The sequence below is a fragment of the Pygoscelis adeliae genome, unplaced genomic scaffold, assembly GCF_000699105.1.
Source record: "Pygoscelis adeliae isolate BGI_AS28 unplaced genomic scaffold, ASM69910v1 Scaffold71, whole genome shotgun sequence".
Taxonomy (NCBI): Eukaryota; Metazoa; Chordata; class Aves; order Sphenisciformes; family Spheniscidae; genus Pygoscelis; species Pygoscelis adeliae.
Genome location: NW_008824356.1, coordinates 3,949,926 through 3,975,755, shown reverse-complemented (window position 1 = coordinate 3,975,755; position 25,830 = coordinate 3,949,926). Strand labels below are relative to the sequence as shown.

The 25,830-nt window shown below is 39.9% G+C and overlaps 1 protein-coding gene across 1 annotated transcript in view; it reads right to left on the bottom strand.

The window, feature by feature from the left end:
- The window catches only part of MIPOL1 (mirror-image polydactyly 1), a 161,358-nt gene that overhangs the window by 21,639 nt on the left and 113,889 nt on the right, over positions 1–25,830 (bottom strand). The window lies entirely within an intron of this gene.

Here is a 25,830-nt window from a genome sequence, read left to right as displayed (position 1 = left end):
ACATGATTTTGAGGTATATTCATAGAGATACCAAATCATAGAGCACAAAAATAATACTCTCTCATTGTACAAAGCAGAATACAGTACTACATGTGTTGTATTTGCGTGCCAGAAAATTCTGGACAAATCAAAGGGAGATCAGAAATTAAAAATGAAATTGAATAGGGTCTTAAGGCTAAAAGAAATAAATATGCCTGGATCAGCTAACAATAGCTATGGAAAATAAGCAAAAAGAAGGATATTAGACAGACAGGTTACCTATAAATAATGAGAAGAAAGTGAAAAAAGGAGAATAAAGAAGATGGTGCATCGGGTAAAAAATTCTCAACGAAGCCTGTTTGCTGTGGAATTATTTCCCAAGGAATCAGTAGGTAGCCAGCCGCTTGAGTTATTAAGGTGCAATGGTAGAAATCACATTAATAGCTGATTACTAGGGGAGGAGCCTGCACCAGCAAGCTCTCCATGGAATTAGCAACGATTGCTTCCCATCTCTTCATAGCCATAATTCATTGGTGAATTTTACACCAGTGGAAAATGACACTGGCAGTAGAAGACATTCATGGAAGACATTTATAACAAAAGTGATGGCAACAGGATATCACGATGAGCAGTTTTTAGCTAAATAATTGAAGTAACTTCAAAACAACTTCATGAATATCAGAAGCTCTTGCTGTATTGATGAATCTGGCTCGAGACCATCCCTCTGACTGATGACCATGCAAATATCAAACATTATTTCAGTGTGGATTTCTAGCAGCAGTGCACACTGATTACAATATTCAAGACACAGTCTGCATGACAGCTGCTAGTATGCAATAGCGTATTTTCTTCCTTTCCAGTTTATTAAGGTGTTTGTATGGAAAACACCCTTCATTCCGACAGCCCATAGAGGAAAATCATATACAAACTAAAATATAATATACATGAACAAGCAAAATGTGGATGAACTAATAGAAATCCAGAAGCTAAAAGGTCAGAGTGTTGATATGTCATTACGCCTACTACCTGAGGTTGTCTGAAAATAATGTGAAGAACCTTTTCAATTAAATGAAGACATATTGAAAATATAAATATTTATAAAGGGACATTAAAATCCCTAGAACAGACTCATTAGAAATAAAATTACTTTAACAGTTGCACATAAAATTTACTGACTGAAGTTCCACTATGGTCAAGCATTGATCACCATGGAAAAACACAAAGGTATGCAAATAATGCTGAAAGCAGGTTACCGAAAATACCACTGCTGCCCACTTCTTAAACACGTGGCACAAGATTAAAGAAAAAAAAAAAACAAACAGATCAGAAGCTCAACTGTTCAGTGAATATATGGGTCCCTGATTAAAAAAAAAAAAGAGGATACCCTAAATATTCTAACTTGTCCACACCAGCTGAGGGCTTTTTTTCCAGAACATACGAAAAATGCAGGCATTTATTTAGATTCTAAAATACTGGCCCTGTGTGGCTACAGCTGGGCTCCTTCTCAAAGACTGGCCATGAACAATACACTAGCAATACACTATTACATGTTTTAACTCATAATGATTGCATCTGAGTGATCAACAGATTCTGATAAGCCTATATTTTGTAGCCAGTGTGATTCCTCCAGATAAAGGCACTGTGGCTGATAGATCTTTTAAACTTTTTTTTTCCAAATGCATGCAATTGCCAGATTTCCATCAATATGTGCTTTGCTAAAATACTTTCATTTAGTCCCTTTTGATACTTATTAATTTGAAATTCCTTCATTAAAGTCCCGAAGATTATTTCTGCAAAGAATATTGATGCTATAAATAAAAAATAAATGGGAGTTCTAGGGCTGAAGAATGGGTCCCAGAAGCATTCAAACAGTTCCTTGATTTAAGTAATTCACATGTTATTTATAGTAAGCCTTTTGCTTTACTATGGCAGCACGGCCTCTTTCTTGCTCCAGCTTGGGTCTGAGAGCTTCAAGGGCCCACCTTAACTGTGTCCAGGCAGAAGAAAAAGTGACATGTAATGATGTCCCTTATGCAGCTCCTGCAGAGAGCAAGAGGTTTCCTCAACCCCCAAAGTCAAGAGTAGCTTCAAGCTTGCTAAAAAATTTCACCAGTTGTAACTGCTCCCGGAGGGACTTGACTTTGGCTGAAAATCAACTGTATGAAGTGCTGCTCTTATAACACTTCTCTCGTTGCCAGGCATACTTTTGCTGCAAGGTGGGAAATGATTTTCCACCTGAAGCAATTACTGAACAACATAGAGAAACCTTCCACCTAAAGGAAGAAAAAAACCCCAGCAAAAAACAAACATTCCCTATCCGTCCCCTCCCTCCTCCCCCACCTCAGTGATAAACATATCCAATGTTCCCAAAGGCATGTAGGTCTGACCTTGGTTTTCACCACAAATGTTTCTGACACTCAAGTTCTGGAGACCTCTCAGACCTCAGCCTGCACTCAGGATGGCTTTGAAGAGGGTCCCTTCATAGCGCTGAGTGCACTCAAGGGCCAGGCAGCACTGATACCTTGAAAATACTACCTCAAAGGTGCTCTTAGGAAACACTGCAATAAGACAATATTAAAAAAAAACCCCATAACACCTAGAAGGACTTTGACATTTTGCTGTAAAGTGGAGAATATAAAATGGTCAAGTTTGCATTACATGTGAGTCAGGAGCCTGACAGCTGGTAGACTGGTAACTAGATGGCATTGCCCTACCATAGACAAATATTTTACTAGCCTTCCTTCGTCTCCAATTACATGAGCTAAGAGGACTGTGTTTTCTCTTCAGTACAACCACCCAAACATCTCTCACCAATTTAACCGAAGGTAGCAGCTGTGCTAGACTCTGTGGCACACAGGCCGCAGACCATGTTTTAACAGTAGCACATGTCACGCGTAACGCAGAGTATGTTCTTTGCACTGTCACAGTCCATCACAGAGTGTCACGCTCTCATCTGTGGTGTACCCACGCATTCTTAGCCTAGGATGAGCTCAGGCATCCTCTTTATTTTATATTCTCTCACCAAACTCAATGATAAGCACTTGTTGAACAGAGCTCACCACTGATCTTCTTCTCTGTGGTGGTTAGTGATATAACCTCAGGATTTTACAGGATAACATGTTGACAGATTGGCACTGATCATGCACGTCCATACCATCCAAACTCAATTACATGTGAACATGGATCCACAGTGAGCAGTAGGTTGAGTTTCAGCCTTCTCTCCTGAAACGATCTAGAGAAACCTGTGACCTGTACAAGGGTCCAAACAGCCTGGACACTGGGTGATTCAAGCACAGGTTCATTATCTACAGTGAAAGCTTGAACTGACTATCATCCATGTTAGAACTTCCACATTTCAACAAATACAAATTAAAGGCCACTAGCAAACACATTTTTCCTCCTTGGGCCTCAGTCTCCTCATCTTTAAAAAAGAGCAATCACAATACTACCTTTGCAAGGTGCTCTGAGATTCACTACTGAAAAGAGACCCATCACTGTTGAAAGAGCTAAATTAGATGCAGCACAGTCTGAATTTAGGACAAAACTAAACCCAGATGGTCTTCTGATGAAGCCAAGCAGCAAACATTTTCTTTTGAGCCTCATTTTCACTCTCCAGGACCATTGCAGTGCCCACACCATTCCCCTGTGACTAGCTTGGGAGAGGTAGTAAGGACACGGGGCATGTGATTTAATCATCTGAGCCTTTCTTGAAGTTGAAGGACTGCTGAGACATGCTCAACAAGAAATAATTGGAAACCATACCTCCATTACAAACCCTTCATTTACGGAGTTGCACGGTAATCAAATGTCTCCAGTTCACTTCATGCAGCCACTGGGCAAATTGCTCAGATAGCACAGCCTCACGTGACAGCGATACGCATGCGACAGGCAGCATCACCTATCGTTCCTCACATTCACCACACCATCAAATGGTTCAGGACCCCCACAAAAATAGTTTCTGGATTAATAATGTTTGGTTGGAACAGAGCCAAACATACATGATACTGATGAGTAGGAGACGTTTTTGAGATTTTTCAGCTGTGGTACTATCCTCTTCAGCTAGATCCACAGAGCCACAGTTAATAGCTTGTAGCTAAGAAATGCTCCTGAATTTCCTGAGCACATGATGCACCTAGAGCTGGGGTCTCTGTTGTCTCTAACTGATTAATTAGAGTCTGGAAGATGGTAACTTAGCATTAGCTTTTTTCACACATACATCAACTCTCAGATATAGTGCATCTGAGTTTACAGAAGAGACTACTGTGGATTTTATGCTTTAATCCTGAATATTACTTGATACATGTTAACATTAATTACACATCTTCACGGTTCCACAGTGTACCTGTGTTAATCGCAAGACACAGATTCACAGACTCTCAAATTTCTTCCACGAATTAGAGGACTGTGTTTTCAATACAACAGCAACTATTGTGGATATTTTTCACAGTTTTACTAGACCACATGCTATTCCTAGAACCAAGCTTGCCGTAAAATATTTCTGTCATGTTTTGACAGGGAATTGGCTGTATTAGCATATTCTAGCCTAAGCATTCACAGAGTGCAACTATCCAGCCCTGAAGGCTTGCTTCTAACTAAGTACAATTAATCTGAAATTTAAGAAATAATTTTATTTTGTACGGTGTTTACTTTATCATACTAGAAGTTACAAGAAAGAATTTTGCTATCTTGTATCTGTTCTTTATTGCCAATTCATACGCTTTGGCCATTCTTAAATATTTGCCAATGGCTTTAGTTAACAAAATAACTTTAACTTAGTATTTGTAATACTGTAGTTATTCCCTACAGTAGCAGATTGTTTAGGTAACACTGCAAATACAGAGGGAACCTTATCTATTAATCGAAGACAGAACTGGCATCAAGTCATCAAAAGTAACCTCAGTATTTGAATATAAAGGATGTTTAAGACGGTGCCAGCAACTCCACGTTTCACCACGTATCACAAAACCCCAGCCACTTTCCCCGGGAAGCGGGCGCATCGTAGCAGGGCCAGAGCAGATCCTGGCTCAGCTGCGGGCAGCAGGCGGGGAGGAGGGGCACAGCCGGCTCAAAGACAAGAGGTATTTTCACCTTGCCGGTCCCCGGGCTGAACTGGCAGCCCCTGCGCCTCTCTGCTGGCTGCTGGAGGCCACTCGGTTGACATGGATCACTGAAGGGGTGTGTACGTGGGTGGTGTAGAGCCAGCGACTCTGGCTTCTGGCCAGCAGGGAAATTGCCTATGTCAGGGATTTGCAGAAACACAAACTCAGTGGAAAAGAGACGGAGGATCTTGTCCTAAAGGTCATCGCGGTTTATTTTTTATACTTCGAGTATGTTTTTGACAACATCAGTTTTAAGAACAATGCACCTTTTTCCTCAAAGTTAAACTTAATTAAGAAAGCAGTAACTCTGGTTGTGCGCTAAAATAATAGAGCCGCTGGTATACCAACTAAACCAGGTAGAAAATAGATGCAGTACGTATTACTTTTTTCCTTTTTTTGATGATGCTTGCCAAGAGCTTCATTCTGAACACCGTCTCTTACATGGAAACCAGGGTATTATGGCATAAATGAACATCAGGCCTTCTGAGTAGGTGTTTCAGGATCAGCTCCTACAGCTCCACACATCTACCTACCAACCTGATCCAGACTGCAACCCCTTCAGCTCCCATGGACCTGACAGTACACAGCAAATTGCTGGCTTGAACCTTAACTCTCCAAAATGCCAACCACGGAAATCTTTCCTGAGGACAAAGAATGTGCACATTCAAGGGTCAGGCATTTCTGCTGGGAGACTTAAATGATGTCTCCTGTCACCGTAGTTTGAATTTAGATTTGCCTGCATAACTAACAAAATCTAATAGAGATTTCTCTGCTGGAAATTATGCATGAAGTTAAGGCTAATTTGGTTCGTGCCTTTAGTTTTCTTTGCAGCTTCTCACTGGTAAGGATAATGGCTTCTGACTTCCATTTAATGTGAGTGGCCTACACACAAACAATTTTATTTGAAATGAACAAAATCCTTCTGCAAAAAATAGTAATACTAGTGAATCACCTCTTGTATTAGATAAACTGCAACAATTCAGATGAAACAAATAAGAACCCTGACCCTGAAAGCCGAAACAGTCAGTGAAGCCTCCGCTCAGTGCAAAGGCGTACTTCATATACACATCCATATATACATCTATATAAAATAAATCTGGTAGTACTGATATATATCATAATGCAGGCATCAGAATCACCTGAAAACAAGCTCAATGTAATGACTATGTGCTGTTGACTTTTATTTTTGTCTCCAGGGAATAGTGTTTACTTTGCTTTAAAATTTATATGAGTCATTTTGTTATGTGCCTTTTTTTAATTAGTCTGAAGGAAACAGTCATTTGAGAAAGAGAGCGGAAATCAATTCTGATTCGATACTGATAGCTACTGTGCGATGTAAACTGTGTGTTCTTTCTAATTAAATGTAAACATGTGCAGTTCTAAAGTCCAGCAGTGATGACAACAACTACTAGAAAGGATTGCTTAAGCACTGGTCAACTGATTCTTGTGAACCTTTTGTTCATACCGTAGGTGAGCTTGTGCAATCTGTCGCAGGGTGAACGCCAGTTGTAACTGACTTTATTTTAGGTCATCTTCAGAGAAAAGACTTGACAAGAATGTGGAGTGCTCTGTAATACCTCCAGTTACCCATTAACTATGTCCTTCTGATAGCTAATCAATAGCATTGCATGGAGCCAAACACACTGCACTGAACTGCCCCTCTTCCAAAAGCCAAGTCTTGGTAAATATTTAATGGCAGTAAAGGTGTTTTGACTCTTATCAATCTGATATGTTAAAGAACTCTTGAAAGAAACTTTATCTTGCTTCTCTCTGCATAAATAATTTGTTCAGTTACAATTTTAGTCTTATGCAAAAGCACTTAATTTAATGATCTAATGCTTTTAAATCAAGGCTTTGGACAGAGAAAATGTAGTTTCAATCCACATGTCACAAAATAAAGAAAAATCAAGGTTTATTTCCTTGATAAAATGCCAACTAGAAATATACATCAAGGAACCCAGCCCTTTATACTGTCGTAGTAAATACTGCGCCAGACTCGCTCAAAACCTGTTATACAAGTGCACATTTGAGATTTTCTTACAAGGCTTCAGTTTCTGTAAAATTCTTAGCTCTCACTCACATCAAGATGGCGTAGGATTTTTAGCCTCTTTTCACCACGGACAAAAACAACTCTAAAATAGTCATGCTAAGATCCAGAGGCTTTTTGTTCCTGTACAGCAAATATTCCCATCTTCAAGTGGGTATATTCTCAGCTAATGAGTTTCATTAAGCATTTTTCCATTTTCTATTTTTCTGTGCAAAGCAGCTTGCCTAGATCACTAAACACTTTTATCCTGATCCTTTAACATCTAGTGTGTGTACCCCTCTGCTACAGCCAGGTAGGATCCGAACGTCTCCTTAGAGACTTAGATAGGCTTATTCCATGCCTCTGTGCTAATGTCACAGGACGGCGGATGGAGGACTCTCCTGACCTCCTCCCCAGCACAGTATTCCAGCCTTCTCTGCATAATCCAACTTCAGTATGAGCCTAAGTATTTTGAAGAAACTGATTCAGCAGTGGATCCAAGCTTTTTCTTGGAAAATAATCTGGGAATTAAACATTGATAGTGTTTCAGTTTCCAAAACGTGAATCACCATAAATGTTTTCCCAGAAGTATAAGCATTATTTTTTTCCCCAGTGTTTAAATGGCCTCTTTAGTGCTCTTGATGCCATTCAATAGATTTCAAAAATAAAGATCACGGGAATAATTCCCAAACACTGGCATAGATAAACTGACCAGCCTGGAGTTTTCAAATCACGAGTGATTGGCTCTGATGAAAACAGTATTAATTAAAATCATAACGGCATATAAATCAATCAAGCAGTAAAGCGCATGGCACCGTTCAGGAGTGACCAGCTGAAGAAAGCCTGTTACTAATAACCTCAGAAAATATCTTGTACTTAATACAATGCTATCTTTATAAATCAGACATGATCGTGAATTTTATGGCTGTCCTGATTTGCTATTGTGATCGCTTGGCTTAACGCCCCCACTGAACCAGAAAAGCAAGAGACGAAGCTGTCTTGGACCCCGGGCTGGAAGCCAGCCCTGCCTTCCAGCATGGCCAGGAACATCCAGCTGAGTCGATGGAAGAGAAGAGTCTCTCCAGGAGAAGGCAATTAAAAGAAATACAGAGAATGGAAACGTGTTTCAAAGACGGAATAACCAAATACATATGGAATTTGAGAGAGGGGTGATCTCATGGGTGAGCTGAGTAGCGCTAAAGCTAGAAACCCTCAGTGTGACAGACCTGGGAGGGGAATTCACATGGGGCTCTGCCCTCTTGTCATTCCTTTCTTGCTGAATGATTCAGCTGGTTAAAAATCTTCAACTGACTTTTAAAAAAAATTTAAAATATACCATGTTTTTTAATTTAAGGATACTTCCCCCCTGCCCCGGGAAAATAAAACAGAGAGTATTTGAACAGTTTTGTCTGATTTTTCTCAAAGGTGTTACTGAAAAGTATTAAGCAACTCTGACCAAAGGCAAACAAGGTGTCCTGTACTCCAGCACATGCCCAGCTGTGGTCACCAATATGCCAAGAAGTGAGGTACATGGATGAACTCTAGGTGAGTGTGCCTAGCACATGGTTTCCCCACTTTCTTGGTATTGTCCACAGCAACGTGTGCCACTCTGAAATGGCAGGTGAGTCACTAGGATTGCATGTGCTGCAGTCTGAAAACCTTCCTTCAGACTGGTACAGACGCCCATAACGTCTACTTTAAAGCTCTCATGGCTTCTCCCATACAAAAATGCAGTTGGTTTGGGGATTGCTATGCAGATATACACTTAGCAAGTCACCTCCTGAAAGCCACGTAAATGACACAATGGCAACGTATTGCTACTCAGTAAGCCATGTCTTACCTAGCTGCTGCTGCCAAACCCTTATTCATACAAATCATACAGCTCCTTGGACAGTTAAGCGCTATGAAACAAGGCAGTTAAAATGATGGCTTAAATGATAAAGGGAACGCCTGGGAAATTTAATATAGGGGAAGTCTGCTTCCCTATTGTACCAATGCTTACTGAAGCAACTGGGCAGACTTGTCTGGGCCATTCTCCTTAATGCGAAACAAGGACGCATGCTGGGGGAATGATTTAGTGGATTGGGGATCAGAGCTCTTCTATTTCATGTCTTCTGTGTGGTACTGAGCAAGTCACAACATGCAAACCTCAGCCTGCCATGCTGAAACTGGCAGTAAAGTGCCTTTCCCTTGCTTTTTGTCTTCCTTAAATTCTAAGCTTTGGGGGCCCAGGATTGCTTCTTATTACCTACGTGTTCTGTATCTGGAAATCTGAGGCCCCGATCTTGGTTCAAGTCTCAGTGCAAATTATTATTCATGGGAAGATATAAAAGAGCTAATCAACAGTATGTGTGTTGGCAATGCACATCAGCCTGGTTAACCTCAGCAGACAGATCCGGGTTTGGGACCTTTATGGAAAAAACACAACAGTTTCTCACGAGGAGGCAGTTTCTACCTCCCCATTGCCGGTTCAGCCACCATTGCCACCGTGGGGCGCAGGCAGCGATAGCAGCCTCCCATGCTTTGTCGAGCTGCTGTGAGCCCAAGATCCCTGTTACCTGAGAAGATGTTCTTGGCTTCCTCCCAGGCAAAAGGGGCCATCAGCTGGATACAGCCCACCGACTGGAAGCCGAATCACATAACTCGCATACCTCTTGAGAAGTGAGAGATTAGACTGGCGGCTGCTGGAGAAGAATCAGTGAAGAGAGAGCTCCAAAGTGTAGGGGTTGGAAAGTGGCTGAAAACGGATGCTGAATTAATTTCTGTATCCTAAAGCTTTTAAATCAGCTTCTCTCACCTCTCTCTTCTTTTACACTCATGAGTTTTGACCATTGGGCTACTGAAATCAAATCTATAAAAGAATAATATTGTTGTGCACTTTAATTTAGCCTGAGTGAAGAGGAAAACAACAGTTTTAACTTCATGAAGCAGGCGTTCACAAGAAAAACTGCAGCTTTTTCTTTTTACCAGCATACCATTTCTCCATAACCAGCAGGTAAAAGTGAAATACTGTAGCAGGAAATGTATTGGTTGCACTGAACCAAAGAATTAATTATTTTCTCAGGACCTGACAAGGAAACTGAATGAGTATAAAAGCTCTTGTGAAATCTAGCCAACACTGAATTTAACACTGTTCAATTCCTTATTTATTTTTTGAACAGGACAAGATAATTATTAGTATGAATACTGCCTACTGTGCTTATACACATTCAACCGATATTATACTCTCCTCTGAGAGAAGCAGTAACATTGCTTAAGAGGGAGAACTAAATTCCTACACAAGTAGAATTCCTAAATTCTACTGTCACAACTGTAGAAGTATAATACTATATGACTCTTTTGGTAAGGAAGAAGAGCTAAATAGAAGAATAAGTATTTCTGTATCTCCACCAAAGACCTTAGGATGGAAGTCTAGCCTCTGTATTATTCCCTTTTACAAAATATGACTGAAACAAACAGAATATGATGTTAGACGGGCCTGGGTAACATTAAGATCCTGCATAGCTCAGAAGCAAAAGAAAAATAAATCAGATAATGTGAACCTTGTTACCCATCCATCTTCCCACTCCTTTGGGTGAGTGACAAATTCACAGCACTTCTCCTTCCTCTTTGGTGAAAGCTCCTCCCAGTTCAATCTTCTTTAATGACAGCGAAAGTCATTAGTGCATTTCCTTCTGAGGACCAGGAGAAAGCCTAGTAAAGCGTGCCTTGAATTCATTTGTATCAAGAAGCTAAAGGCTGTGGCCATCAGTAGGTGCTTACACCGTTCTGAGTGTCTAGTAGAACTAAATACTTCCTGGAAATCTTACTGCTTCCTCCTGATCTCTGGGAATGGAACACCAGAAGAGAAAGAATGCAAGAAAATATTGCTTTATACATCCAAAAATAGGGGCAAGAAGATAAAGTTCCTTCAAGAGTAAAAAGAAACAATAAATAATCTAGATATTTGAAATTTTGACCTTAAACTTGCTTACCTCAATGACCATGGAATAGGTATGACACAAATCCTTCAGGGCAAATTTTGAATGTGATGCACGGAGTTTTTACCTTAATGAGATATGTAAGATCAGAACCTATGATTCAAGGCTATGATATGCCCCTAAGTTATTTTTTCATGGACAGTGGGTGAGCGGATGTCATTCCTCTGTTTAATCAGGAGTTAAAGCGTGTACAGTAATTCCTTATTTTCACAATATTCCTTCTGACAAAGATAACAACCATAAGAATGGTTCCCAGCTGGCTAAACCTGACATACAGGTTTTGTTAATAAAAAAATGCATGACTTAATTAATGAAACGGATCTATTAAGACTGTCCCCCAATCTACCACAGTGGCCCCACCTACAGCTGAACTTCACATGACCTATCTTATGCAAAAAGAATTGTAATAACTTGCACTGGAAGCTGTTATAGAGGAAAGGTTGCTATGAAGAAAAAAATATGACTCAGAAATGCATACAATGCCCCTAGAGGAGAAAGCTTAGTATTTTCACTTTTACTCAGTGTTTTCTTTTACAGTGAATAATTGAAACGATTTTGCTAAACTGTGTAAAATTATTTCATCAAGAGTAATTACGTTTGATCTATTAGCACCTGATACTATCTACTGTCTAAATTGCTTGCATTCAATCCATGAGTAATGTCAACAGTATTAACGTCCATTATGGAAGCATTAGTTGAGTAAAAATAATTTTTAAGTGTTTGACATTCTTGTAACCTTCCTCCAGCATAATGTCCAAAAGAAGTATCATTATACCAGCATCATCTTGGATTTTTTTAAAGGCATGCCTTAAGTCTGCAAACTCAGGGTCTTTAAACTCACAAACAATTTACCTGTTTTGTTCTGGCAAGCATAAATTTGTAGCAATCTACTCATTTTACATTCTTCTCTGTTCCTGTCTAGCTGTCCCACACTAAATGGCTATCCAAATTCACCTCCATCAACTTTGGCAGGCTCAACACCTCCTTCGTTAAACCAGTTTTTTTCCCCCTCAGTCATAAAGAGCTGCACTGTTACTAACAGAACGAAGGAACTCTGCAACATTTCTACAACAAAGTTATACATATACAAACCCCCCCCCCCCCCCCCCCCACCTGAACTAATACAACTGGACTCACCTACCTGGAAAGCAGATACTTTTTTCTCTCTTGCAGCCTCATCCTTATTTCAAAGGTTTCCAAATTCTTGCTGCCTTTTAGCAGAGAAAATATTATGAACTGTTTGAGATTACATTCTCACTCAAAGCGATGAATGCCACAGTCTTCTCTAGAATAAAAAGCTACTTTCTCTCCTTGGAATAGTAACTTTACAGTAATTTAGAGGAAGCGGGAGAAACAGTTGGTCATTAAACATTAAATGTATTAATGGGGCACTCACAGTGTATGGTTTGTCTGGAAAAGGCAGTTCTGTACTTGCATTTCAGAAGGACTGCTGCAATACAATAGCTACTGTGATAAACTTAGGTTTAGCCCACTTAACATTTAGCAGAATCTAATAACGAAAACTTAAATCGATGTATTTTCCAAAAAAAAAAAGCATGAGTAGCACTATTCACATCTTACAGCTAGGGGAATCGAGAGGCAAAGAAAAAACATTCCAGAAGAGGCCCTTCATTTCCATTCCCCAAATGGAGACCTTTAGGACTTGGTGTTTACAAATTTCAGGGACTTGCAACTCCAGATGAAAACAATGACAAATCAGAATATTCAAAGCAGGAGCCCCCCAAGCATTTCAGCAGCATGTAAAAATCATCCACTTCTCCAGACTCATGTCACTCTTGAAGTCCTGCTCGGTTCTCTGGAAACCTCAGACCTAAGTATATGGATGGAGCATTCAGCAGCATTTTCTCGTTACATGGCATTGTTGGAAATGGAGTTTCTGCAGAGCTCAGAAAAATGATCCAAAAAAGAAGTGTCACTGGCTATGTAGGATACTGGCTTGTTTAATAAAAGGGTTTACGTGATTCCCTGGAGCAGAGGAAAAGTCTGGTACCTTAGGAGATATATAGAGAGACATAATTCCTAAGGAGAGAAATTCTGTCTGCTCCCAAGACACTGTGAATCCGTTCTTTATAGTTTCCTTTCCTAGTGCTAATTCTTCATGATCTATGGAGCCTTAAAATCATAACACTTTGATGAAAGTTTTGTGGACCTCCTTACCCTGAAGTTCTGACTCATTTAGGTGATTAGGTCAACTTCCTAAATTTTAGGAGGCAGAACAGTAATAGAGATAAAGTAACAGGACCACTTCAGAACACACTTAAAGCAATGGGAGAACTCTCGAGTCCAAGGTAAATATATCTGTTCATACGGAACTCCAGAAATGGAGACACTAAAAGAAACAGGCACGTTCACTACATCCTGACCTTTTAGTGTAGACCTTTGTCTTGTGTGGCCTGCTCTGGGGAAAATGAGGTCTTAGTTTTGTCTGAGGAAAAAAATTAGTTTTTCTATTTTCTATTTTCTCCTATGAGAAAACTCACAGGAATTTGAAAAACAGAGGTTAAAAACCTATGCTTGGAGCTATATGCCTAGAGCTACGGAGAATGTGACCCAGTTCAGAAGTCATTTGTAAGAGCAGAGTAGTTGACAGGATTGTTTAGATGGTGGACAAAAAGCTTTGGGACACACAAACCAGGTATTTTACAACAAATGAAAACAAAAATCAGCTCACCAAATAATCAGAACCCAGAATCTGATGTACATTTTTCGAAAGACAGTAACATCTTGCCTATGTTTATGATGAGTAAAATTCACTGGCTGTTCAAGCTGAAGCACAGGCAAACCTTCAGAGGGAGACTATGGGAAAGAGACATGGAGTATGACATTCTCCGAGTAACTATGGTGTGGGAGGGGGAAGAACTTCAGTTGCCGGCCCCAAGTCCTGACAAAAGGAATGGAAGAGCTGTTCCCAAGGTGAAAGAAGACAGGCTGAACAATTTGGCTAATGGGATCACATTGAGCTAATGGGATCACCATGACTTGCTTTGCTTCTGCTGGTGTATGTCAAAAATCTGACGTGTTTTAAAATACATTCTCTTTTAGACAGTAGTGGGCTAAATCTTGAGGCGTTTTTGAGAGAATTTACATATCTTCAGATTTTGAGACTTGTGTGGAAAGAGTCTACAGGGCAAGAACACTTCAAGTTCAGAAGTTTACAAATTATGAGAGCAGTTTCTCCTCTGTCAGAGAAAGAAAGAAAAGAAACAGAAGGCTTGGATCTTATTAAACAGACATTTATTGCTGCTGCCCTCACATAGACATGCAGAGGTCACAGGCACTTCACATTTGCACAAGCCCCCAGTTGCTATCTCTCACAAGCTGAGTGTAGACAAGAGAATGAACCCAACTGCGCTGTAGCACCAAACTCTACTATGGCACGTTCATATTTGGCAAGCACTGACAACACTCAGGAACGCTGTCAGTAATATTACTGATTTCTAGAAGCTCTGGAAAACTTGCTTAATGATCTTGGTTATGGTACCCTGAAAGTATTCTACAGATGTTCCTGGGTCAACCCATTAGGATTTAAAAATAAAATAGAACAGGTCAAAATGATCAAGCTTTGGTGCCTATAGTTAAACTATGCTCCAGTGAGCGACTGGCTTTCCAAAGGGGCACTTGCAGATCCCTTCCCAGCTCCCTAAGTGCAAACTCAGATGCCTAAACTTACGTATCCAAGACTGAAAATTTTGGCCACAGTTTAACAGGCAGATCTGCTGGGAGGCCTCCTGTAACCAGATTTTTTTTCTTAAAGCCTCATATTATTGGACAGATACTGGCCCAAGTCCAATCTGCAACTGCAAATCCAAAGAAACAGCTCAGAGCAAACCAGCAGCCTTATTAGCTTTTAAAGATTTCATTTTCAAGAACTCAAGACTCTTTATTGACTAATGAAAGGTTGGGTCCCCAAGCCCACAGACTGATGTTGCTTGGAACATATTTTAATCATTTTGGAGTGCTAGCAGCCATCTGTCTAAAGAGCTTTGATCGCATAAATGCACTCTGAACTGTAGCTTCTTCTGACTCCAAACCCTTTCCAAAAGCCAAAGGGAACCCACAGGCATGGCAACTTTGAGACAATTCAAGGCCTTGCGATGTGATAAGGCTGCTTTTATTATTTAGCACATCATTAGGCTTAATGACACCACAGATAACAGATACACTAAAAAGATACCATTGTCATCCCCTATCTTGTAACAGTAATATCCAACCGTGACTTCACTTTGTTTCTACCCAACACTTTTTACTTACTATGTTATTTTAAAAGAATAGATAAATGAAATAAAGGGAATTTTTTTTCCTGCTGTAAGCACCAGAAATACTAACAAAATAAACACATAACAAATAAATAATACAAAAGACAAATGAGCACTCTGTTTTTTCACTACTTTCCTACTTTGTTTTTAAAAAAAAAGATACAGAAGACAAGCAAACAAATCCCAAATAAACTACTGTATTTATAGTTTAGGCTATTGGCTTTTGGGCAGATACTGTTTGCACGTACAAGTCTAGTTTGGTCAGCATTGAATACAAATTTACATTGAAAAGAGAGAAATCCCTTGTAGTTACAGCTTTTATTATGTTAACATTTATGAAGAAATTTTACACAATTGCCATAATTATTTCCTACTCTAACTCTTGAAACAACTGGGGAATCTCAAAGCTTATTTTGTGGTGATCAGTGTTTTCGTCCTGGTGTCTACTGAATGGTACAGACACATGCTATTAACCCTGAAAGCTTGGAAGCAACAACAATGTCAAGCGTGAAGAAAAAATATTTAAATTATCAGAGCCAAGAAATTTCTCTCAAAAATGAAAGCAGCAGCCTTAAGAAAGTGGCAAAAACTGCATAAAAATAGCTCTCTGGGTGACGGGAGACATACAATGATGGATTCTGTGTGGCAGACCATGACTTTATTTGCTCCAATCATCAGCAACCTTAGTGGGTTCAACCCTGAGACTACAGGACTTGCAGGTTTCTCTTCCTTCTGAGATCTGATTCTTGGCCCTTTTACTCATTCAGGACACTAGTCACCAGAAGAAAATTTTACTATCACACACTGCAATATTGTATTTTTCAATTCAGGAGCCTTCATACTAAGTGTGGCTAGCTAGCAGTGTGAAGAAGGTGAAAGAAAGAAACACAGCACTTCTGTGTTGCTCATGAAAACATTTGTGGGTGGCCATGCTCTAATCTGTATCACTGATACAGCCCAGATTAAGAGAAAAGAAGACAAAAACAAAACATGAAGTGGCTCAGGTAGGGGAAGAGCTTCTTTAAACTCACTTTGCTGTCAAAGAAAATATACCACTGATGATTCACTCAGCATAACTCCCTCCCTCTCCTTCTGTGGCTTTTCCTTCCAAACTCACAGCCAGAAAAGCTTCTCTGCTAGTGAGACAGCAGCTCCATACCGCTGCTTACGTGCTTTCTTGGTGGAAAAAAACCCCAAGTGCTCTGTGCTAGCTCTCCTTCCTGTCACGACCATACGAACTGCAGCTTATAAAAGCAAACTATTACTAATATGTTACATTTTACTCATATATTTGAGAGGCTCAGAATTGTGCAAATTCCAGCAGGCCCACTTCTTCGCTGGAAAACTGTGGCTGAAGCTTCCAAGTCGGTCCCTACCCTCTCTGAAAATGACAGCCTTCACACCTATGCTGGAAGAATTACCTGTACCAGAGGAGTAACACATCATTACGCAGTGCTGGACACAACGTTAAAAACCTTCAGCTTCCAAAACACAAGCCCTCTATCACATTAGTTAGAAAAGCAGCTTGTGGACGGAATATAAAAATGGCAAATTTTCCAGTAAAAGGCATCAGCACGACATGTAGCAATTTAATAAAAGCTCTAACTTAAAAAAGCAACTGAATAAAGAAAATACCTTACTCTCGGCTTCTCTCTTTGTAAACACAACAGGTGGGTAGCCTTCTGGTTTGTGTTCTGCGACAGGCAGAGAACTTCTCCCGCCACCTGAATTCCTAGATACTTCCTAACAAAAGTTTTCCATTGACTTCACTGCGAGCAGGGTTAAGCTCAAAGTAAGAAAAGCAATGTTATGTCTAGCACTGGCTGAAAATTGCTCATGTGGAAAGTCTTCTCACCAAACAAGTATTTTTTTTTTATTGGGAGATGTAAATTCCAACACAAAAAATATTTTGGCTTCCTGTGGCAAATTTCTAAGAGAAAATTTTCCTTTCACCTTGACAGTTCAACTTGAAATGCTATTTTGTTTCAGTTCTTCAGCTGAAGGGAACTGAACTGAAACACACCACAATGAACATTTTTTTTTATTAGTGACATTTTAACATAAAAACATGTCCTGTGAAAAATCAACAAAAACCAAATGGCATTTAAAGTCCTCCTGACGATGTTATTACTTTATTTCTAAATATCATATTCATAACAAAAGAGATTCCCTTTCATGCAATATTTATAGGGCAAGCCAAATTCTTTTTTTGTAGTTTTAGATTTTCTTCCAAACTTCTCATGGGAAAATTTGTCTTTCAAACAGCTCTTATTACACACAGTTTTCCTGGATTTCTTTAACTTGCTCTAGAGAGGGCTGCTTCTTATCCTGTATCTGTTTTCCTTCACTCATTTTAAAGTAGGAGTATCTGCATTTTCATAGTCATAGATCTCTAACGGTGTTAAGGAAAACGGTAGAACTTCTTACTCAGTTTATACAAATAAAGCAGCTGCAGCAGAGTTTAGTGATGTGATTAATCTATTTTCATCCAGCATTTCAACGGCAGAATCAGAATATGTAGCCTCTGGTCACATACCCTTTCTACCAGGTAACAGATTTCATAATCCTGCATATGCTCTTTATAGATTTTCCAATGTTTCTTTTGAGTATCCTTACATTATACAGAATAGATATTAACTCTACTGATCTCAACGTTCTAATTTTTACAAGTATTTCTACAGGACTAGAATACTTTGTATTACTAATCTACTCCAACCTATCAGCAGAAGTCAGTCGGTTGTTCGCGGGTAGTTCTTCCAGAGACTTTAAACCTTCCTTCCAATAACTCCATTTTATTAGGCTTTAACAAACTTGAAAAACAGTTCCTAGAAACCTCTAGCTATGTACTTATTCCAAAAAGCACAGAACAAAATTACACTTCCTAGACTTTTCAGCTCACTGAGAAACCAAGGAAGTCAATACAGAAAACCACAGAGAGCGGAGGTAAAAGAGAAGGGGAAAGAATCAGCCAGGCGAAGGACAGCTGCTAAGAGAAAGCTAGCAGGGCCGTGTATACAGGGTCATGAGACCATATCAGCATCTGATGGCAAGGAATTCCTTTCTGTCAAGCAAATCCCTGCTCTTACAGAAGAGCAGAAACTCATCTGAAAAGGTCCATCGCAGCAAAAACGACAAGGTAAGCGTTGTTTTAGTTCACGTCACCCCATGACAACAAATAGGTAGGGAGGAAGTCTGCTCATCTCTGATGAAATACAGTATAAGGAGTTGAGGAGTGCTTCTACCTTTAATGTGCTTGGCACAACAAGTGACTGGTTGGTCCTCAACTAATTTTAAAAACTTGAGAAGCAGTAGCAGAATGAGCACAGTACACGGTACAAATTAAAACTGCATCACAGAGCGTGTTGGGCACTTAGGTCCATATTCACGCTGCCCATGTTCCTCCTCAGACCTGCTGCTTAGTGTTTTCTATTGGCAAGGCACCTCTGAAGGCCAAGAGCCAGCCCCTGGAAACGTCAGGCACAAAGATTTCATAAAACGTAAGGCAGACCAATCCATGCCTGAGTCAACAGCAGCACAAGGCAATTTGAGTGTACTACATGCACCTCCGTGCTGGTTGCAGGGGTGGCATGGGGTGGCTTGTTATTCCATCAGGCGGCTGGGATCTCTGACAGTTCAGTGCTTCCTCTCCCTCGAAGTTTTTATAAATCACTAAAGCTGAGCAGGAAATTGTTTTTCCATGCTACATTTTTTTTCCCAGTGAGATGGGAAAATTTTCAAAATCATGTCAGGGCAAAAAGAGAAACATTCAAAAGCAGTTTTTGTGTGTGTCTCTAAATGAATGAGATACAGAGGAAGCTCGGAGACCACTCTGATGGCTAATATTCCATTGGGAGGCAAACAAAAGACATCCCCCACCCCCCTTAACAGGTTCAGATACTGCTTTGCCTTTTCATTGCCTGCCAAACAGGTACCATAAACACCAAGCCTATGGTATACACTGGAGTCTCTCTCTACCATCCCTCTTCTGTGTAAATGGTCAAATATTAATTGGAGTACAGATGCAAGTCTGGTCTGCCACACTCCCAAGAAAGTTCCCTATCCACTGATTTATAAAGTCGGTCTCTCTGACTTTATTATTGCTAGAAAGTAGAGAAAATGCAGAAGGAAAGACAATAATCAATTCCAAGCTAGAGAACAAGAAGTCTGGGAATGGGGCAGGGGGAAGAGGATAATAAATCCAATAAAGGATGAAATACATAAGGATAACAAGGATAACAAGGTAGGGCTCTGCCTCCACTGCTCACCTGCCCCAAGACACTGTGAAATACAGCCATCTCAGTAGACTAGTAAAACTTCTTGCAGCTGCTTTGCCAAAGCAGGGCAGCTTACTGATCTGTTTTCCCCCCTTCAGCTGTCTAATCCAGTTCACGAAACAGCCCCCAAACCCTGGGCTTTTATCTCCTCTAACACTAACAAGAGCTGTGATCACACAAGCAATAAGGAGACAAAGGGAAAGAAGACAGAGGGGCTTACCAGTGGGAAAATGCTTATGGGACTACAGAGTGAGAAAAACCCACCAACCTAAAATCCCAATTCTTTTGGGGCTGCAGCACCCCACTGGAAAGTGGCACGATAACAGAGGAGAATCTTGAACCCGCAGATGCTAAATCCCAGGTCCAAATTACCAGGGTGTTGGCTCCCCTCACCCCCACAAACAGACTAAAATTCACTGAAACCTCCATGGGTTGCTCTGAGAAGGTGTGCTTTTAACCAATCTGACTTAAAAGACAATTAACACCCCACCCCCCCATTTTTGACTAATTTCAGCACTCAGTTCAATAAAGAAACAGGAAGAAAGCATGCGTGTTAAAAAAAAAACCCAAACCAAACCACAAACAAGGGCTAAATCTCCATTCCTTGCACATCCAAATCTCCCACAGAAATCAGCGGGACTTTATATGTAGAGAATAAACTAAGAAATATAGTTTGGATAGTACCTGAGTTTTTTTATAATAATGAAAGACAAACAAAAACCTTAGTGTTCCCTTACAGAGCCGTTGTTTTCCATATGTTGGGCTGTATCGAATTGCAGTGGGTTAGGCTCCTTCACAAGAAGATATATCACACTGTCTCCCACTGTATAATAGATGCAAGCGTCTCATCTCTTTGATATAAAAGAGAATCTCTCCTCTGCTTGGAAGCGGGAAATTTAATTAGCTCAAGATTTGTTTGATGTCAGGTGTCTGGAACTCTTGGATAAAATAGAAGTCACTGTTGCAAGGACAGAGAATACTTAAAACACAACTACCGTCTTCTCCCTGATCTCCCCAAAATCGTTCTGCAAAACGAACAGTAGGTTTACAGTGATATCCTTATCCAGTCATTCTTCTTAATGACTGTAATTATACCATGTTACGTCTAAAGCAACAAATACTGAAACAACGACAGCAACTGCCAGAATAGCAGCGAGCAGACAGGATGAAAAGAGCAGGAAAATGAGTCAACGGCCATAACTGAAAAAGTGAGATAAAAAACCAGCCATGAAAAGACCAGTTCTCTGAGGTAAACTGCAGGGGCAGGTGCTCAAGGTATCCTGCTATTGCTTTAGAGGAAGGACTGAGATCACCACTCTGCACTAGTGGCTGCAGCCTCGCTCATCCCACTGTAAATGGGTTCCAGTTCCTTTGGACTGGGAAGCTGGATGTTAGAGCAGCCCAATCTTCTGCTACACATCATGTCCCCCCGAGAGAAGTCTGGACTGGAGAAATCTCCGAAAAAGACTGAGAGATGGCAGAACAACCATGAAATGTTTGAGCAGGGGTCAGTCAGAGAACAGGAGACTGAATATGTAGGCAGCTGTATTCTGACTTGCTACTGCAGTGGCTGTGAACCACATGGAATACAAGAAGAGGATGAATATTGACATGTTAGGTAGAATAATTTATAGCTTTTAATAGCCCTTAAAACTGGAATGAGAGGAACAGTCTAACAGCAAGAATTACACCATTATATATCCATGCACAGAATCCATGGAGCATGGTTGAAATGGTACCATCTGAGTATTATAGTCCATAACGTCGGCCATGAAACTATAGAATGGAAGTAAATTAAACATGCACCACCGTATTCAGAGCTTGAATAGAAAACAGCCTTTTTTTCCCAGGACTGCAAATAATGCCTTGCAAAGCATCTTTTTTCATCTCTCTCTCTCCTGTTATAGGGTGATGTAGTTCTGTAATTAAAATGAAAATTGAGTTTGTCCCTGTGCTTCTAAGTCTTTAATTTGAGGAAATAATAAAAACCTCTTGGTTCTCTTCTCTTTCATGCCTATCAATTTCAATCTTTAAAAAGATGAACCTCCATGTCATTTTACAAGAGACTTTGTGGGAAAAATATATGGACATCCATAAAACCAACTGTTATTTAGACCGTTCGCTCGTGTCACTTAAACATGAATTCCAATTTAATTGAAGCATCAGGAGCATTAGAAGCTTTTAGATTAAAATTTTATTACACTTCTTCAACAGTTTATAACTTTTTAGAAGTGCTACAACTGGTTAGAGAGCAACAAAACTGCAGTTCTGGTGGAGAAGCTACCCATATTGACTGAATGCCTGATTCTAAAAATATTTATTTCAGGTCACAGTATTTACTATTACAAGGGGTTTCACAGAAGATACTTTTCTATTTCATTACTGAAAACTGTCACATAACTGTAAAATAAGCTTTCTCTCTCACGCTTGTCCTAACTTATAGATTCCAATTACTCTGCAATGTGCAACTCCAGGGACTGTGACAGGCATCTGCCATTAAAACTCCATCTCTCCATGTTACTATGATCTTTCTTTCAGATCTTTACTTCGTCTCAACTTCAGAAGAGTAAAAAATAATTCTAAATTAAATTTCATTTTAACACTGCAAGTTTTTTCAAATGTCTGTTCATTAGGAAATTTGCTGTGATAAATGTAAGTTTCTTCCAGCCTGCAGCTATTTCTGCATCTCACACATTTCAACAGCAAATTGGAAGAACCTTTGGATAAAGATTTTTTGCCAGAAGTTTTCACTGTCCCTCCTCCCCTGTGAACATCAGACTTGGCAAATGTATGGCTTTTAGAGCACTTAATTAAATCACAAAGGACCCTCTTAAATTGTCATTGAAATAACTATTCAAACTTATTAAAAGCATCCCTAAATTTTACCTTAGAGCCTGGACATATCAATTCTTATCCTCAGCAGCTTCGTTCAAAGGTGTGTGAACTAACACAGATGTATGTATCTTACACAACTGGAGAGTAAACAATAACTGTATTGAATTGAGCGTCACTGCATCTGACTCCAACACGAAACCTATCAAAAACATACTTTTAAGTAAGCATAGCCCTGTATTTTTATTTTGCTCTCCTATCTTTCTTTGCAATGGGGTTGATATGTTAGAGGCGTACCTTTTGCTGTACTAGTTAGAAAGTGTTCAAATTATTTGCCTAGGAGAACTCCTGGTGCCAGAGCTTTTCAGTGAAATATTTTTGACTTTAAAAAAAAAAATTGGAAAAATATATACGTACTTCCCTATATAGAGATATATTTCTCATACACAGTTGTACTGTTTTAGCTAATATGTGAAAAATAATCAGTATGCAATAGCATATATCTTTGTCAGCATTTTAACATGTAGAAGTACACTTCTGAAGCATTATTGAAATAGAAGGAAACTGGTTATAAAAATGGACAGACCGCATAACTGAAAAATATGCAAATAAAAAACTTGTGATGATGTTCAAACAACAGAGCTATATGAGAAAGAGGTAGTGGGATTAACACTGCCACATACTTCAAAACTGATTATTTGGATACAGCTTTCTCTGGTCACTGAGGATCTATGATTTGCATTAATCCCTAGCTTAAAGAGTACTGTATTGAAACAATTATATTAGTAAGCTAGAAACTCTATACTGTCCCTAACTGTTATGCAAATTTCTATTTCCCATATGTATTTTTGGGTTACTATCAAGAAAATACAATTTTCTTTTTGAGACATGACACAGAAACAACACAAGAAGAACAAACAGAAGCAGAGAACCTGCCCAACTTTACTCGGGGCCAACTTCCTCTCCCTTCTGTATCTGAACTAGATTCTTCCTCCTTTTCTTTTTCTTCTTTTTCACTTCTCTTTCATTTTAAAGAAGGCTGGAATTGTTCTGGGATGTGCTTTCTTTTCAGAATTCAGATGGAAATCAATGTTCCATCATTTATTCCCCAAAAGCTCATTTTAATTTTGATTTCCACGGAACTCCAGTTTCAGCTAGGATTCACCTTCCACTTCACCTGCAAAGAATTATGGTTTACAACACAGACTCCTTTCACAGTTGGAGAAAAAAATCAAATGGCTTCAAACAGCAGCAGCTACCAGATCACAGAATTGTAGAATAATTCAGGTTGGAAGTGACCGCTGGAGGTCTCTAGTCCAACCAACCTCCCTCTCAAAGTGATATCAACTATGAGATCAGACCAGGTTACTCATGACTTTATCAAGTCAGGCACTGGAAATCTCCAAAGATGGAGATGGCAAAACCTCTCTGGGCAACCTGTTCCAATGATGGACAGTCCTCACGGTGAAAAAGTTTTCCCTTATAACCAGTCTGAAACTCTCTCATTTCAATTCAAGTCTGTTGTCTCTTGCCCTCTTGTCATGCAGCACTGTGAAGAGCCTGTCCTTCTCGATAACCTCCTCATAGACACTGTCAGGCTGCTGTTAGGCCTTCCTGAAGCCACCAAAGAAAGAACTGTTTTTTTTTTCTCCAGGCTGAACAAGAGCAGTACCCTCAGTCTCTCTTTACAGTGCAAATGCTACAGCTTCCTGACCATACTGGTGGCCCTCTGTCAAATTCACTCCAATTTACAGATGTCTTACTTTTACTAGGGACCCAAAACTGGATGCAGTATTCTAGATACCAGGAACTTTTCTCCTGGAGAAAAAAAAAGAGGATTTTTTTTTTTTCCTGAAGGTCTCCACTTGTTTCCCTCCTTTGAGCACGCCTGTGTATACATACAGTTGCACGTTCACACATGCAGATATTCTGCACCTAAATCTCTCTTCCCTAATTTTGTATAATAAAATTATATTTGGCTTTTTCTGGGTTACGCTAATATTAGTGAAAGACTGATCAGTCTTTTACTGATAAAATACACATTTTAATATTACTGTTTACACATGTATGCATTCAAAATTTGTTAATATATGCACACAGTCATTACTTTTATGACCAAACCCCTAAAATGTGGTTGTGCATTAAGGCATGGCTTTAGGTAACCCTTGTACACTTTAAAGTTAGCCTCTAGTATTTGTTTTTTTCCCTTAAATTTGTTTGTCCTAAGTTAAAGGGTGATGTAGAAATCTCAGTTAAAACAAGGAAACAAAGAAGAAAAGTATGAGAAAATGCTTTTTCTAAGGCCAAGGAAGACCTAAGAGCAGAAGGAGAAGGCACCAAATGGAGCCAAAATTCCCAAGCCGCTGTCATGCTGGCACCGCAGAGATGACAGAAGGTGGGAGAAGCTGGCAAAGGGATGAGAGAACAGGAGGTGAAGGGTATGTACACCCTGTGTAATAATGTGTCTCATTGCAGCTCTACAGTTCAGATGAGGAGTGGAGCATGTGTGGAAGCCTATATTTTGCTCACTGGGGAGCTCTGAAGTCCAAAAGAGAAATAACTCCAGGGAAACATAGTCTTGAACAGCAAATCGTCTAGCTAACTCACTTGGATCAAAGCACCAAACTTCCACCTCAGTCCAAAAGAGGCTGTCTGAAAAACACTCTCAGTGCTTACTCTAGATCACCATAGCACGGCAAGCAGTAAAAGGAAATAAAAAGACCCAGTAAACATCTACACAAGCATTCCTTAACTAGTCTCCACATACAAAACAGAGAGTAAATTTTCACTCATTTGGGATGGCCTGGGAAATGCACTCTCTACTTTGTCATTCATGATTATTGTGGCCAGCCCACCCTTGGCCCGATACAGTCCCCGAAGCTTTACGCACACATGCCATATATTCTTTTCTTCATCTACCTCACTTGGCACGTGTTCAAAGTGCTGCCACACTACTGCATGACAGAGGCTGCAGATGTTCATGTAATATATAGGAAACTGTAACTGAAATGTTAAGGTGTTCATAAGAATCCTCATAATGGTGCAATTAATTTCTAACCAAGGCAAAAGATAGGCATGAGACCTCCAACATTGCTACTCATGCACTTATAGGAGCCCTTCTTGAACATGGTGAGGGATGTAAAAGGCAACAATTCCAGGTGGTCTTTGGCTTTCCTATCTGTGTTTCTGCATGCTTGGACAGTGTCTCTATACAGAGAGGTTGTGGAGTCTCCATCCATGGAGATAATCAAAACCCATCTGGACGTGGTCCTGGGCAACTGCTCTCGGTGGCCCTGCCTGAGTAGGGGGGGTGGACAAGATGACCTCCAGAGGTCCCTACCAACCTCAGTCAATCTCTGCCTC